The sequence below is a fragment of the Peromyscus leucopus genome, chromosome 4 (genome assembly GCF_004664715.2).
Source record: "Peromyscus leucopus breed LL Stock chromosome 4, UCI_PerLeu_2.1, whole genome shotgun sequence".
Lineage (NCBI taxonomy): Eukaryota > Metazoa > Chordata > Mammalia > Rodentia > Cricetidae > Peromyscus > Peromyscus leucopus.
In genome coordinates, this window is record NC_051066.1 from 31412913 (window position 1) to 31426613 (window position 13701).

Genomic DNA, 13701 nt, shown 5'->3' on the forward strand with positions numbered 1-13701 from the left:
GCTGTGCGTGCTTTTATTAGGTTACAGTTTGAGGGTGCTGTTTGTTTCATTTTAGGTGATGTTTTATTTCGTTTTCTTGGTTTGGGGGAGTGTTCATTGTTACATTGTGGTTTTTGTTTATTTTTTTTGAGAAAGTCTTAAAGTTGGAAGGGTGTAGGAGGGGCAAGGATCTGGAAAGACTTGGGAGAGGGGAAGAATATGATTAAAATAAATTTAAAATTAAAAACTGTTTAATAATAATAATAAAATTGATTGCTCCAGCATCAGGTGCATATACATTTATTATTGTTGCATTTTACAGTTTAAGTTATTCCTTGAGAATTACATAGAATTTATCTTAAAGGCCATACTTTCTGGTATCAATATAACTCACTCCTGCTTACTTTCTGTTTCATTTTTCCATATTTCACTTTGATTTAATGTGTGTTTTTTACTGACCAAATGTGTTTCTTGTGGGCAGCATATTGTTTGGTCCTGTTCTTAATCCAGTCTTTTAAGTGACAGAATGTAATATGATTCTATTGAATGTTAGTACTCAGTTGTAAAGATAGCATGCCTGCCATGTTGTTAATTTCTTCTATTTGGAATACAAACTTTTTTTTGTTTGTTTGCTTTTCTCTTATTGATTACAGTTGTGGTAATGGTGCTCTGAAATGATAAATAAATAATCACTATTTTTCCTCCTTTTTTAAGTATCTCCTCCTCCTTGTTCTCTTGGTCCTGTCTTCCTCATCCTGCTCCTCCTCATTGTTTTCCTCTTCTTGATCTTGCCCTGGAGCCAGGATCAAACTTGTAATTCTTCTGCCTCTATTTCTGTGGGTTAGGACTACATGCAGTTACAGGTCTGCATTCCTAGTGGGCTTTATACGTCCATTTGTTCATGTGATGTTGGCTATGTGTGTTACAGTTCAAGATGTAGAGCACTCCTGAGCATCTTCTGTAAGAGCAATCTGCTGATAATGAATTCCCTCGGGTTTTACTTGCCTTGAAGATTCTTTGTTTCTCTTTCATTTCTGAAGTTTCTTCACTGGTAGTCATTTTCTTTCATAACTTCGGTAAGATTTCTGTTGAAATATTTTGAGAGTCTTCTTGAGAGATTTCTGTTGAAAAAAATATGCCATTAATCTGATAGGAGTTCCTTGAAAAGTAAGTTGGATTTTTTTTCCTCCTGGAGAAAGATTTTAGAATTCTATTTTTTATTTATGACTGTCTGATAATGATAAGATACATTAGGAATCTTTTCTGGTTAAGTTTATCTGGGATCACGCGAGCTTCCTGTACATGAATATTCCTAAGAACAGGAAGTTTCCATCTGTTACTTGATTAGAAAGGTTTTATTCACGCCTTCCCCTTCTCTTAGAGTTCTAAACTTCAAGCATGTGCTTCTTTTATGATGTGACATATTGTTTTATTTTCTCCCCTTCCCTCTTTTCTCAGGTTTGCATCTACTGCCTGGTGAGTGCTGGATAGTGCTCTATCACTGAGCTAAATCCCCATCTTTTTTAAACTTTTTTTTTTTTTAGACAGCATTTCATCAAATTACCCAGGCTGTCCTTAAGCTTTTTCTATAGCAAAGGCTGGGCTTGAACTGGCAATCCTCCTGCCTGTCTCAAGAACAGCTGGAATTACAGACCTGTATTAATAGAGCCAGTTTCAAAATTCTTTCTTTGGCTGGAGCAAGTCTGTTGTTTATGCTCTGGACTGTTATGTCTCATATGTCATACTGAGTCATTTCTGTATGAGTCATTCTCATGATCACATCCTCTTTGCTAGATTTCATCTCCATAGAACCAATCCTTTTCCTAATATTGAGTCACCTGTCTTACTTACTTCTCACTGAGTTTCCTTATACTTGTCCTTTTGAATTTTAATATTTAAGTTATCATGTCTTTGTATGCCAGGTTGTGGAGTTTTGTTACAGAATTTTCATATGTACTTTGTTCTTTGCCCCCTCCCCAATGACACCACATTTTCCTGGTGCTGACCCCCTCCCTCCCTCCCAGTAGTGCCCCCTACCCTGCTCTGATTTCACATGTATTCCATTGCCCTCTCTTTCCTTATTTACCTACCTTCTTGATGAAGGAGTCTTCTCTCTTACGGTTTCTTTTCTAGTGCCCCACTCACATGCACAGACAGAAATCTAAATCTACTTCCCGTGTTTGAAAACAAAATAAAGCATGGTATCTGTTGAACTTGCTTTCAAGCATTTTGATATTCTTGTCATGGACTGGAAAGGAGCTGTCCCCCATAGGCTCATGTGTTCATGGTTTGGTAAACAGCTTGTGGCATTGTCTTGAGTTTCTGGAAGCTTAGGAGACAAGACCTAGTCTTGCCTATGTCTCAGCTGATCTTGTTTCCTCAGACTCAAAGACTCTGAGTCCTCATCCGAATCTCAGCTGTACTGCTGCTAAAAGCTTAAAAAGACTCTAGTTCCTGGTCCTCAGGCCTTACATACCTTTCTGCTTCCTGCCATCACTTCCTGGGATTAAAGGTGTGTGTCACCATGCCTGGCTGTTTCCAGTGTGGCTTTGAACTCACAGAGATCCGGACGGATCTCTGCCTTCAGAATGTTAGGATTAAAGGTGTGTGTGTCACCATTTTCTGGCTTCTATGTCTATCTAGTGGCTGTTCTGTTCTCTGACCCTAGATGAGTTTATTAGGGTGCATAATATATTGGGGGATACAATATCATCACAACCTAGCTGGTAAAAATAGTCTATAATGGATATGTTCTTGGAACCATGTCTTGGCCTGCCCCTCCTTACCCCACTCTTTCACTCTCCTGACTTGGTATGAAGTAAATGAGCTTGCCCTGCTATTCTGCCTCAGCATGGCCCAGAAACAATATAATCAATAATCAAATGAAAATTCTGAGACACTGTCAAAATAAATCCTTTCTCCCTTTCATTGTCTCGTTCATGTATTTGCCACAGTGACTTAAACTAACACAGCTCCCCAGGGCATCTTTGAGACAGGATCTTATGTAACCCGGGGTAGCCTCAAACCTACTAGCTGGAGGTAGACTGTGTGACTTTGGATCCTCCTGCTGTCACCTCCAGGATGCTGAAATGCATACTACCATATGCTGGGAATTGAACCCAGGGCTTCGTGGGTGCTGGCCAAAGACTCTGCCAGCTGAGCTACATTTCCAACTCTACAATCTTCTTTTAACTGTCTGCTGCAGGAAGGTATTGTGTTCCTTTGGAAGCATTATGTTACCTTGCTGTTTGTTTATTGAGTCAGGATCTCACTCTAGGGTGGCTTGGCATTCGCCATGTAGCCTAAGAAGTCCTTGACCTTAGGGAAATCAGCATGGGCTGAAAAGCAGTGAGCTGTATGAGGAAGCAGTCCCCAGGATATTCAGCCTCCCCATCCAGTAGTGAGCTCAGGTTCAAAGGCAGCTTTTGCAGGTAGGGAGGAGAATATTCATAGTTTTCCCAAAACATCAGATGTAATTAGAAGAAAAGGAAAATAGATATGAAAACTAGAAAAGAAAATTTCTCCTATGTTAATGATATGTTTATCTATTAACCGTTACAAATTAGATAAGGAAAATAAGCATTAAAACTAGGAAAAGAAGCTAAAATTATCATTATTGTTATATATTCTGATTTTACCTAGAAGACACAAGAGAACAAAGCCCTGAATTATTACACAGTCTGAAATTTTTATATGCAATTAAAATATTAATGTGTGATAACACATAAGGACAAATAACAGGAAGAGTCATCAAATTTAATGTAACAAAACCATTCAGAACCTACAGAAATAAAATTTCTGTGTCCTAGTAAACGATGTAGAAGATGTCTGCCTCTAATTAGTTCCCATGGTATATGTGGTATCCTTTGTATAGCTATACTTATGTTTATGTAAATAAAGATTATAGACTTGAATCTTTTTATGTAAATTGATACATAAAATGGTAATTCTGATACATTTATATATTATAAAATTCTAAACTGAAATGATAAGATGATAGCCATATCCAGCAGCAATTATTTCTACGGTGTCATTGGAATTTGGGGTCAAAGGATGTGTAATGTTATTTCTATTACTCATTATATTCATTTTTATAATTAAAAATATAGTTAAACACTGATTTCCTTTTTATTGCACTCAAAACTGTACTGATATTACTCCTCAATTTTAATTATAATTTTTATTCACAATGATGGGCACCATTGTGAATAACCTATACAAAAAGAAGGAATAATTATTACTTTAACTACTGACCTCATTTCTTCATATATTATTAACTATACCCTCAATCGCTAATGATAAAACTTTAATTTTATTGAGACTCTGTGTCTTAGTTAGGGATACTATTGCTGTGATGAAACATCTTGACCAAAAGCAAATTCGGGAGGAAAGGGTTTATTTGGCTTACAGTTCTACATCACTGTTTATCACTGAAGGAAGTCAGGTCAAGAACTCAAACAGGGCAGGAACCTGGAGACTGGAGCTGATGCAGAGGCCATGAAAGAGTGCTGCTTAGTAGTTTGCTTTCCTGGCTTGTTCAGTCTGCTTTCTTATAGAACCCAGGACTCCCAGCTTAGGGATGGGACCACCCAGAATGGACTGGACCCTCCCGTATCAATCACTAATTAAGAAAATGCCCACAGCCCAAACTTTTGAAGACATTTTCTCAACTGAGGTTCCCAGATGACTATAACTTGTGTCAAGTTGACATAAAACTAACCAGTACACTTTGTTCAATAGTATGTACTGTATAGCAGGATATATCAGAAGAATTTAAATACCATGACACCAATCAAGAATGGTAATAACTCAGTCGGGTGGTGGTGGCGCACTCCTTTAATCCCAGCACTCGGGGAGGCAGAGCCATGCAGATCTTAGTGAGTTCAAGGCCAGCCTGGACTACAGAGTGAGATCCAGGAAAGGCATAAAGCTACACAGAGAAACCCTGTCTCGAAAAACAAAACAAAACAAAACAAAGAATGGTAATAACTCACTTATTAGCTTGTGAAACTTGGGCTCAGGTGGCTTTAGGAGCTGCTATGGTTAAGGTGTGGTATGTACCCCGAAAGGTTTATGTTAGGGGAATTGTGGTTCCTAGTGTGACGATGGATCTAGTATAACATCAGGAGGTCATGTGACCATGGCCTTTGGAAAAGATTAATGCATTTCTTATAGGACTCTGGTTGATTTTGAGAAAGTGGGTTGTTATAGAAATACTGTACCTTCTGTAGTCTCTGTCACCTTTGTGATTTTTCCCCCCTTTTGGCCTGGATTCATGCTATCACACTACCTTTCCTGTTTGACTCAGCAAATGGACACTTTATCCCTAGAAGGTGAACAGATAAAGCCAGTCAATTCCAATTTTCAAAAACAATTATCTGTTTCTCCAGCCCCTAATCTCTTTTGCTTATAAGCACAAAACTTGGGGGGTTTGAGGGCAGGGGGCTGTGCGTGTTTATGAATTGTGTGTACGGGTACACCTACTCATGCAGGCACATATGGAGTCCAGAGGTTTTGTCTGAATGTCTTTACTTGATTGTTTACCCACCATATTTTTTAGCTTATTTTCAGATGGACTGGCGAACCGGCGAGCCCCTGGGATCTGCCTGCCTCTGCTTCCTCCAGATCTGGAGATACAGACTGGTGTTGCCACTAAGACTTTTATGTGGGTGGTGAGGGGAAACCAAGGTCTTCATGCTTGCACAGCAACCACTTTACCCACCGAGCTCTCTCCCCAGCTCAGAAAACACAGAATGCAGTTGCTTACTCAAGTACCTGAATAGGATTCTAACTTAGAATTGATGCTCTTCCCTGCACTGTGTTGTCTTTCTTGGTGATTTCTTTAGGCTTTCCTGTGGCTCATTGTGCTCCTATGGTAGACACTGTACTTCTTGCTAAGCTTTTTCTTTTTTATGATTTGGGTTTTCAAAAGGAGGAAAAGAATTTCAGCATTATTTTAAATATAGGCTGTATTGTCTCAGAGGTTGCACCTCAATTGCAGTCAAGATGAGGCATATGACTGAGATGAAGGATATAAGTCTTCTGGCAAATTAAAATATACCTGAGAGCCAAGTTGGCGGAATACGCTGTAATGTAGGCACTAAATAAATATGATGAAATATTACATAAGAATGCCATTTGACATATTCTCTTTGTAATGGGATACCATACAGAATTATGAGTTGGAGCAAGGAGGAAATAGAGTCAGATGGGCATGCTCTAAAAAACAGGCTACATCTTTTCCTTGCTATATGAGCAAGGGCAGGTTACTACTTTTATTAAACTTGATTTTGCTGTTGTTGTTTTGTTTTTGTTTTGTGAGACAGGACTTCTCTATATAAATCTCTGGCTGTCCTGAAACTTGCTCTATAGACCAGACTGGCCTTGAATACACATAGATATATCTGCCTCCTGAGTGCTGGGATTAAAGTCATGTGCCACCACCACCCAGCATGAAGCTTGACTTTTAAAACTGAACTATTTTACCAGTTTGATTTATTCTTAAATAAATAAAGAAGTGGTAGATCTGTTGCCTAGACTGCATGAGACCCCGAGGTTGATTCTTAGCAATAGATGTATATATCTATATGTTTATGTGTCTGCATGTGTATTTGCACTTCTGTCTTCTTAACTTTAAAGTCATCTTGTTATTACGTATAAAAAATAATTTTCAAATGAATAAAGACAATCATACAGAAGTTCTTAGTCATCTAAATGTTCATTTTTTTTTTTTGCTAAAATGCTACTATATTTTAAAACCATTGTTTTTAACTAACTACTTGATGCAAGGTAAGGTGTTCTTCTATTTTATTTTAGCAAAGATTCTTTTAAGTATACAACCTGTCTTATGGCATGTTTGTTTCGTGCATAAAAATATTTAAAATTAAAGTTTGAGAATTTTCTTTGTTTCTTCATGGCTATTAGATATTTTTCTAAAATTTACTCTCTAAGACATTATTAATGGACTTTGGTGTTGCAACCAAGGAAGCAGTTGCCTATGAATTCTCTTGGAGGACAAGCCATGTCATCAATATCATCACCAATTGCTATTTTTAAACATCTGCTGTTTTGATAGACCCCAATACACAACACTATTCTCCTTAGTTTTCATATATTGAAATTCATTGACTTCATGTGGTAGAAATTTTTCCAAACCTAGTATTCTCTGTAGAACAATTGAGGACAATGCAAGGAATGGTTTTTTTTTTTTTTTTTTTTTTTTTTTAAATCCTGATATGTACTTCTATCCCTTACAATATTTTTTCTTATTACCTTAATTCAATGGCATTTTATAGTTTTTTTAATTAAAACTTATGCCATGACTCAATGGTTAAACCTTCATTTGAGATGAATGCAATATATTTTATTTCTAGTAATTATTTGTGAATATATAACATGGTGCTCCAACTATTGTGACTGTGCATGTGAAACAGGACATGTGTTGTTTCATTTTTGTTTGCTATAAAATTTAGGGCATCTATTGCACATCTTATTTTATATTTTTCTCATTTTTTCATTTATTTATTAGATATTGCTTAACTACGGTAGCTAACACATCCAATGTTTTCTTTAAAAATGAACAATGTCAATTTTGAGGATTAACTTGAAGGAGTTTCAAGCTTCCATAAATACTGACTGTGATCATTATGCCCCTCAAATCCATCATACAATGTTGATAAATACTGTGATTAAGATTAAAGATGAGTTGTGGTCTAATAACACAATAATAATAAAACAGCATTATCATTTCAGAAAACAGACAAACACTCTTGTTCCAAATCCTGCAATATTCATATGATATGCTGAACCTCAAATTTTAGATTGAAGGAGGAATGTACTATAAAGAAAGAATGTTCAAGAGATCTGTCTTTCTCACTAACGGGAATGTGTATTATTCATTGCTTAACTATAGCTTGAAGTTAAATAATGGCATATAAAACAACAAAAACTGTGTTCTGTTCCTGAGCCTTTTTTCTTTCTTATTCTAGCAGTGCCTGAACCAGCCTACCATCCCAATGACATGCTGGACCGGGAGATCATGCAATAATGGAGAATGGCTGTGGTTTCTGAGATAAAAGCCCACACTTTGCCTGTCTTCTAGCTTTGGAGTTTCTGGCAGATGGTTTATTCCATGGAGAATAATAAAATCATGTTTATGAGGTAATTATGAAGTATTTGCTGTAAGGTTATTTTAAAAGGGGAGGTCCACCTTTTGTGGACCAGATGATAAAACATTTTATTATTTAGTGTTTGTTAGTATTCGCCCACTGGATTTGTATATAATACTGTCTGGAGGTACTTAGGAAAAGCATCTTCTATCCCTACTTTCTCTGAGTATGTTGCTAACTTACTGTCAATAGTAGCAATACTTTTCCTAAAAGGAGATGTTTGAATCAAATTCAGAAGCATTCTGAAAATGGATCACTGCCTGGAGAGCCAGAGCAGTAACAAAACTACTGATTTTCTGTGGCTGATTCTAGTCCTTGTTTCTACTGATGTTTCCCATTATTGTTTTCCAGGGCACATTCCTGTGCTTTAAAAGATAGGAGCCAATGATTTTGTGGTCATATTGCAACAGCTCTCTGCTGGAAGGAGTAGTTAGTAAAGTAGCCGTTAACCAAGGCAGAACACTCTGTCACGTTTTTGTCTGAGAAAAGAGAAGAGGGGATATTATTTACAAGTCTATTTTAAAAGAGTGTGATATTCAACACCTTTGCTAAGAGCCATAATTTGCTGGGAATCATTCGAAATGTTAGACATAACAGTTTCTTTCCTTGCCGAGATACAGTCCCACAAAGACTCAAGGTAGCATGAAATGTAGGGCAGTGATAAGCATGCTGGTGGGATATGGCTGCATGTCTAACTGTGAGGATCATCAAGTTCACTGCCTGGAGCACAAAAAACAGACAAGCTGAGACTGGAGAAGCAGAAGGGGGTTAGGAGGCAGATAACCATGGAGATGGGTATTTTGGATGATGTTTGGAGGGTGTACTAAAGGAGCAAACATGAATACAGAGAGGCCACTGGAGAGTCTGCTGTAGGCATCCCACAGATGGAAATATAATCAGGAGTAGGACAATTCACAACATTGAAAGATAAAAGAAGGTAGACTCACTATACATTCCTGAAAATGGAAGAAAGAGTGATCCATAACCCCAGTGCTAAAATATAACCACTACAATTCTTATCACATATTTTGTATGTTGATATCAATATTTGTATTACCATAGGCATAACTGTCATTTATTTTGTAGTAGAACTACATGTAAAGTAGAACTATGTAAGCTAATCTATATAAACTAGAACTAAAGTAAAATAAAACTATGAAGTAGGTAGACTTTCTTTTCACAATTTACATTTTTAATAGGGCTTTTCTCACTTATTTGGTTCTTGTTTTCTCTTCCCTAGATCCTCAATATCTTCCTTTAGATACTCCATCTATTTCATCCAGTTCTGACATTTAATGCCTTTATTTTGTGTATCATGAATAAGGTATCTTTCCAGATAGAACAGGAGACAAAACACTGAACCTCTCAAACTAACCATAGCCTACTCTCGTAAACATGTTAACAAACAAGCTTACATGACAAGATGTTGTGAAGTTGTGAAGACTGCCTAGGATTTAAGAGATTATCCTATAAAACATAAATTGGCTCACTGTAACTGCAAAAAGATGGAAAATTGTAGCTAGAAGTTTCTCCAGATGAATCTCTCCCACCCGTGGTCCTACAGCCACTTATAAAATAATCACTCAGAGGCTTAATATTAATTACAAATTGTGTGGTCTATAGCTCAGACTTCTTGCTAGCTACCTCTTACAGCTTAACTCAACCCATTCCTATTAATCTACATTTTGCCACATGGCTTTGTAGCATTACCTGTTCTCCTCTCACATCTTGCTTCTCCTGGTGGTGGCTTGCTTTGTCTCCTCTGACTCCACCCTTCTTCATCTCCATCTTCAGTTTGAATGTACTGCCTAACTATATTCTGCCTTGCCATTGGCCAAACAGCTTTATTTGTCAACCAATGAGAGCAGCACATACTCACAGTGTACAGAAAGACATCCTACAGCAGAAAACGGAGCAGAACCATCAGAGAGTACTTGAAGGTAACAATTGTATGGGTATGGAACAGATTTGAGTGTGCACTGAGATTCTATTGGCAAATACAGAAAGCGGCATGAACCAAGGTTTGTAGGTCATCTCCATAATGTACACATGGAGAGTTGATTCTATCCTAGAACTCCAGGAATAACAATCCAGTATTAACACGTAGAGTACATTTTTGTCTTATGACCTACAGGACTATAAGATACATTTTTGTTTCTTTAAGTCACACATTTGGGCTAACTCATCCTAGCAACACTAAGAAACAAGGACAATAACTTTTGTTGCAAAGAATCTTGTATATTTACTCTAGACTAGGTTAGTTAGTTAGCAAAGATTAATTTATTCTTTTTCCTTAGCTCAAAAGAGACTTATTCATATTGTAGTTTCAGGAATCAGTCTGGTAGGGAAGATGTCTGAAGCTGTTTGCAGGCAGGCAAGTGGCATGTATTTGAGGGGAGAGGACCTAGTCTTCAGTTCCTCTGAACTGATCTTCAGGCTGCCCAACATTACATTTCCATCTATAAGCACAGAGGCATGGTCATTCAACCCAGTTCAGAGCAAACTTGGCATGAGAAATACTTTTAAGTCAGGAAGGATGTATTAAAAGTCTTACATGAGTATGCATGTGTGAATACTGTGGAACACCATTTCATATACCCAGACTCATTTGTTTTTGTTTTTTCCAACGGATGGTATATCCTGATGCTTTTTGAATGATGATCTTTCACAGTGGAAATTTCCCATGGATAGACAGCAGATGCTGACTGTGAGGGAGCTGGGGGTAGAAAGTGAGAGGGCATTTTCTATTGGCTTATGGAGCTCAGGAGTTGATAGATGATCAAAGAAATGGAGGGAATAGAAGAGCTGGGGTATCATTTGACACTTGCATTGTTTCCAAGTTATCAAACACACCATCACTCTTTTAGCTTCTGAGACACATGTGATGGGGAAACTTTCATCACGTATCACCAAAGTCTCTAAACCAAAGCTTTAGATGCCATGAGAATAAAAGCATCCAAGATTACATGAAGATAAAAATGACCTCTTAAGAAACTGAGGCTTCATAAGTTCAAATTTAGCATTGGAAAATTGTTTCTCACCCAGAAAGAAGCCAGCTTAGGCACAGGTGAAGCCTGCTGCTCTCATGCACTGTCCTAAGTGGATGCTTGTGGCCATTCTGAGTGTCTGGGCTTGCTGGTGGTGTTCCAGGACTCCCTTGGAGTGTATTACTGTGATCCCCTTTGAATATTTCAAAGACTGGAAAAGTGGGTTTGGCAGCACATCAGGGAGAAGGTGGTGACAGAGTCTCGGATCAGATGACTCTGGAAATGATTACGGAGGGCTGGCAGGTCACTTACACATGAACGGTGTTGAACATAGGTGATCTGTTTGACAGACACAGCAGTGCTGACAGAGAAATGGAGCAGATTTTACCAAGCTCATTTTGTAACCTTGGGAACTGTGCCTTAGAGTTCTGAAATTACTTATCTCAGATTCCAGACTTTTTAATTTGTAAAGCCAAAGTACATCCCGTGCTTTGGACTGATATCTTATCCAAAGCTGAATCCTGCACACCCTGAACTTGTCCAACATGCTAAAGCCTAAGAATTTTCAGTACTGAAAGAAATATAAACGAAAAATCCTGGGTCCCACCTCATATACCCTGCTCCAGAGTTTGACATTTTTTGGGTTTGAATTAAGTTGCCCAGGGAATTGTACCGCACACTAAAGTCACTTGCTTCTCAAAATATGGTCTGTTGGCTAAGTACCAACGTTACCTGAGAGTCTGCTATGAAAGCAAAGACCCATGCCAAATCTGAGGCCTTTGGATCAGAACTCACAGACCATGAGAATTCTCAGAAGGTTTCAGGCATATGAGGACTATGGGTAGAAACTTCAGCATTAAATGCTGATAAAATGTTTTTACATTGAAATTTACAAATGGAGGGAGAAACAGTTAGAACTTCAAATAGCTGCTATATTTTTTCCCCCAGCAGAATCTGTTTATTTCTTCTCTGTAAGCTCTGGTCAGGGTCAAGCCAACATTGAGTTAGAGGACACACTCAGTCCCTGATACTATGCCACTACCAGTCCTATGGCAAAAGTTGTTCCACTGCCCATAAGGGAGTGAAGCCCATCAGATAGGAAAGCTAGATATCTTGTTATCTCTGTATTCAGTCAGCTGTACAAAACTGAACCCTCGGATAATCCTGATCAGCAGTAAGGACCGAAATTTGAGAAAGGCGAATTTGAGCAAGTGGAAAATTCTAGAAAGGGGATCCCAAGGAGGAATCGAAGCTATCACCCACATGGGGCTACACTCTGGTTTCTGGGGAGTTTCCCTTTCCAGCACTGTACTCCTAGACAGAAGATGCCTGTTGAGGGAAGGCGCAAAGAAAAAAGTTCTGACGAGCAACTGTCACTCACCCTGAAAGATCTGTGACATCCTCACTCTTGTTCACTTTTTGTCTGTGTGGAAATCCAAGTGTTTCATATGCGAGGATATTTCAGGTATTAATTCTGAGCTTTTTTGATTGTATAGTCTATACATGATAGGTCACCTGTAAAGAGGCATATGAAATTACCTTTAGACTCACATGACTAGACATGTGCTTGGCTGATGTATTTATTTGGGATACAAGAGAGAAATAAATAAATGTCCACAGGATTGAAGCTTATAAGGAAAATAGAACAGGGATTATTTTTAAATAGAATTAATTTGAATTAATGAAAAAAATGTTGATTTAAACACTCATCTTCATTTGCTGTGTATATACACATATATTTTTTCCTACTATTGAAACTTGCCAAATTATGGAAGAATTAAACAATCATAATATTTCTCAAAGGATTACATGCTTTGTATTTAGTTAAAAAAAACTTGGAGTTTTGATGTCTTCTATATTTAATCTTAGAGGATGAATATAGAAAATGGGATAGAAGAGGCTGTTTTAAATCTACTTTGAGGCAAAGGAATTCCTCTCAAAGCAATCAGACTCCAGGAAGGCATTAGCACACCTTTGAAAAGTGAAGGCAGACAGTATTAAACTTTTAAAAGCTTTCTTTGAAGGAATGTGGAATTGGTTAATATCATTTTAGTGAGGTGAGAGAAAAGGGATTGTGTTACATTATTTATTCTTGAATCTTTGAAGGTAGATTTTTTTCTTTTCTCAGCTGGTTCATTTTAGTGTTAATGAGCATTAAGCTCATATATCAAAGAGAGAATAATAAACCTTTAAATGTCAGTCTAAAGGAGGTCTTTATTTTTCTCCTTGCAACTGTGAAACTCTGAAGATAATGTAAGACATGCAGACCTGAAAATTGACCTGAGAATGCATAGAGAGGGGCCTGGACGAGACAAGAAATTGCAAAGTATTTTTTAAAATAAAGGATTTTGACTGTATACCGAGCACACAGTAGAGAGAGAATAATACACCCTTGAGGGATTGACAATATGGAATTAGAAATGTGGTACAGATTTTGAAATAGAGCCCATTCTATTTATTCTTTAACTGATAAATGTGATCATTTAGTTCCTAACTCTATTAGAATCTATAATAGTGGGCTAATTGATGATTTGGGAAGCAAAAATAATTAGTTTGCATCTAATAGA

The 13701-nt window shown here is 37.5% G+C and overlaps 1 long non-coding RNA gene across 3 annotated transcripts in view; it reads right to left on the reverse strand.

Annotated features, from left to right (window-relative positions):
• Positions 1–272: 272 nt before the first annotated feature.
• LOC119087838 overlaps positions 273–13701 on the reverse strand; it is a 28254-nt gene continuing 14825 nt past the window's right edge. For all 3 annotated transcript variants that reach the window (XR_005091322.1, XR_005091320.1, XR_005091321.1), the window contains exons 4-6: positions 12516–12649; positions 5202–5305; positions 273–1100 (exon numbers count right to left, since the gene is read on the reverse strand). This is a non-coding gene — a long non-coding RNA (uncharacterized LOC119087838). The remainder of the gene's footprint in view (positions 1101–5201; positions 5306–12515; positions 12650–13701) is intronic.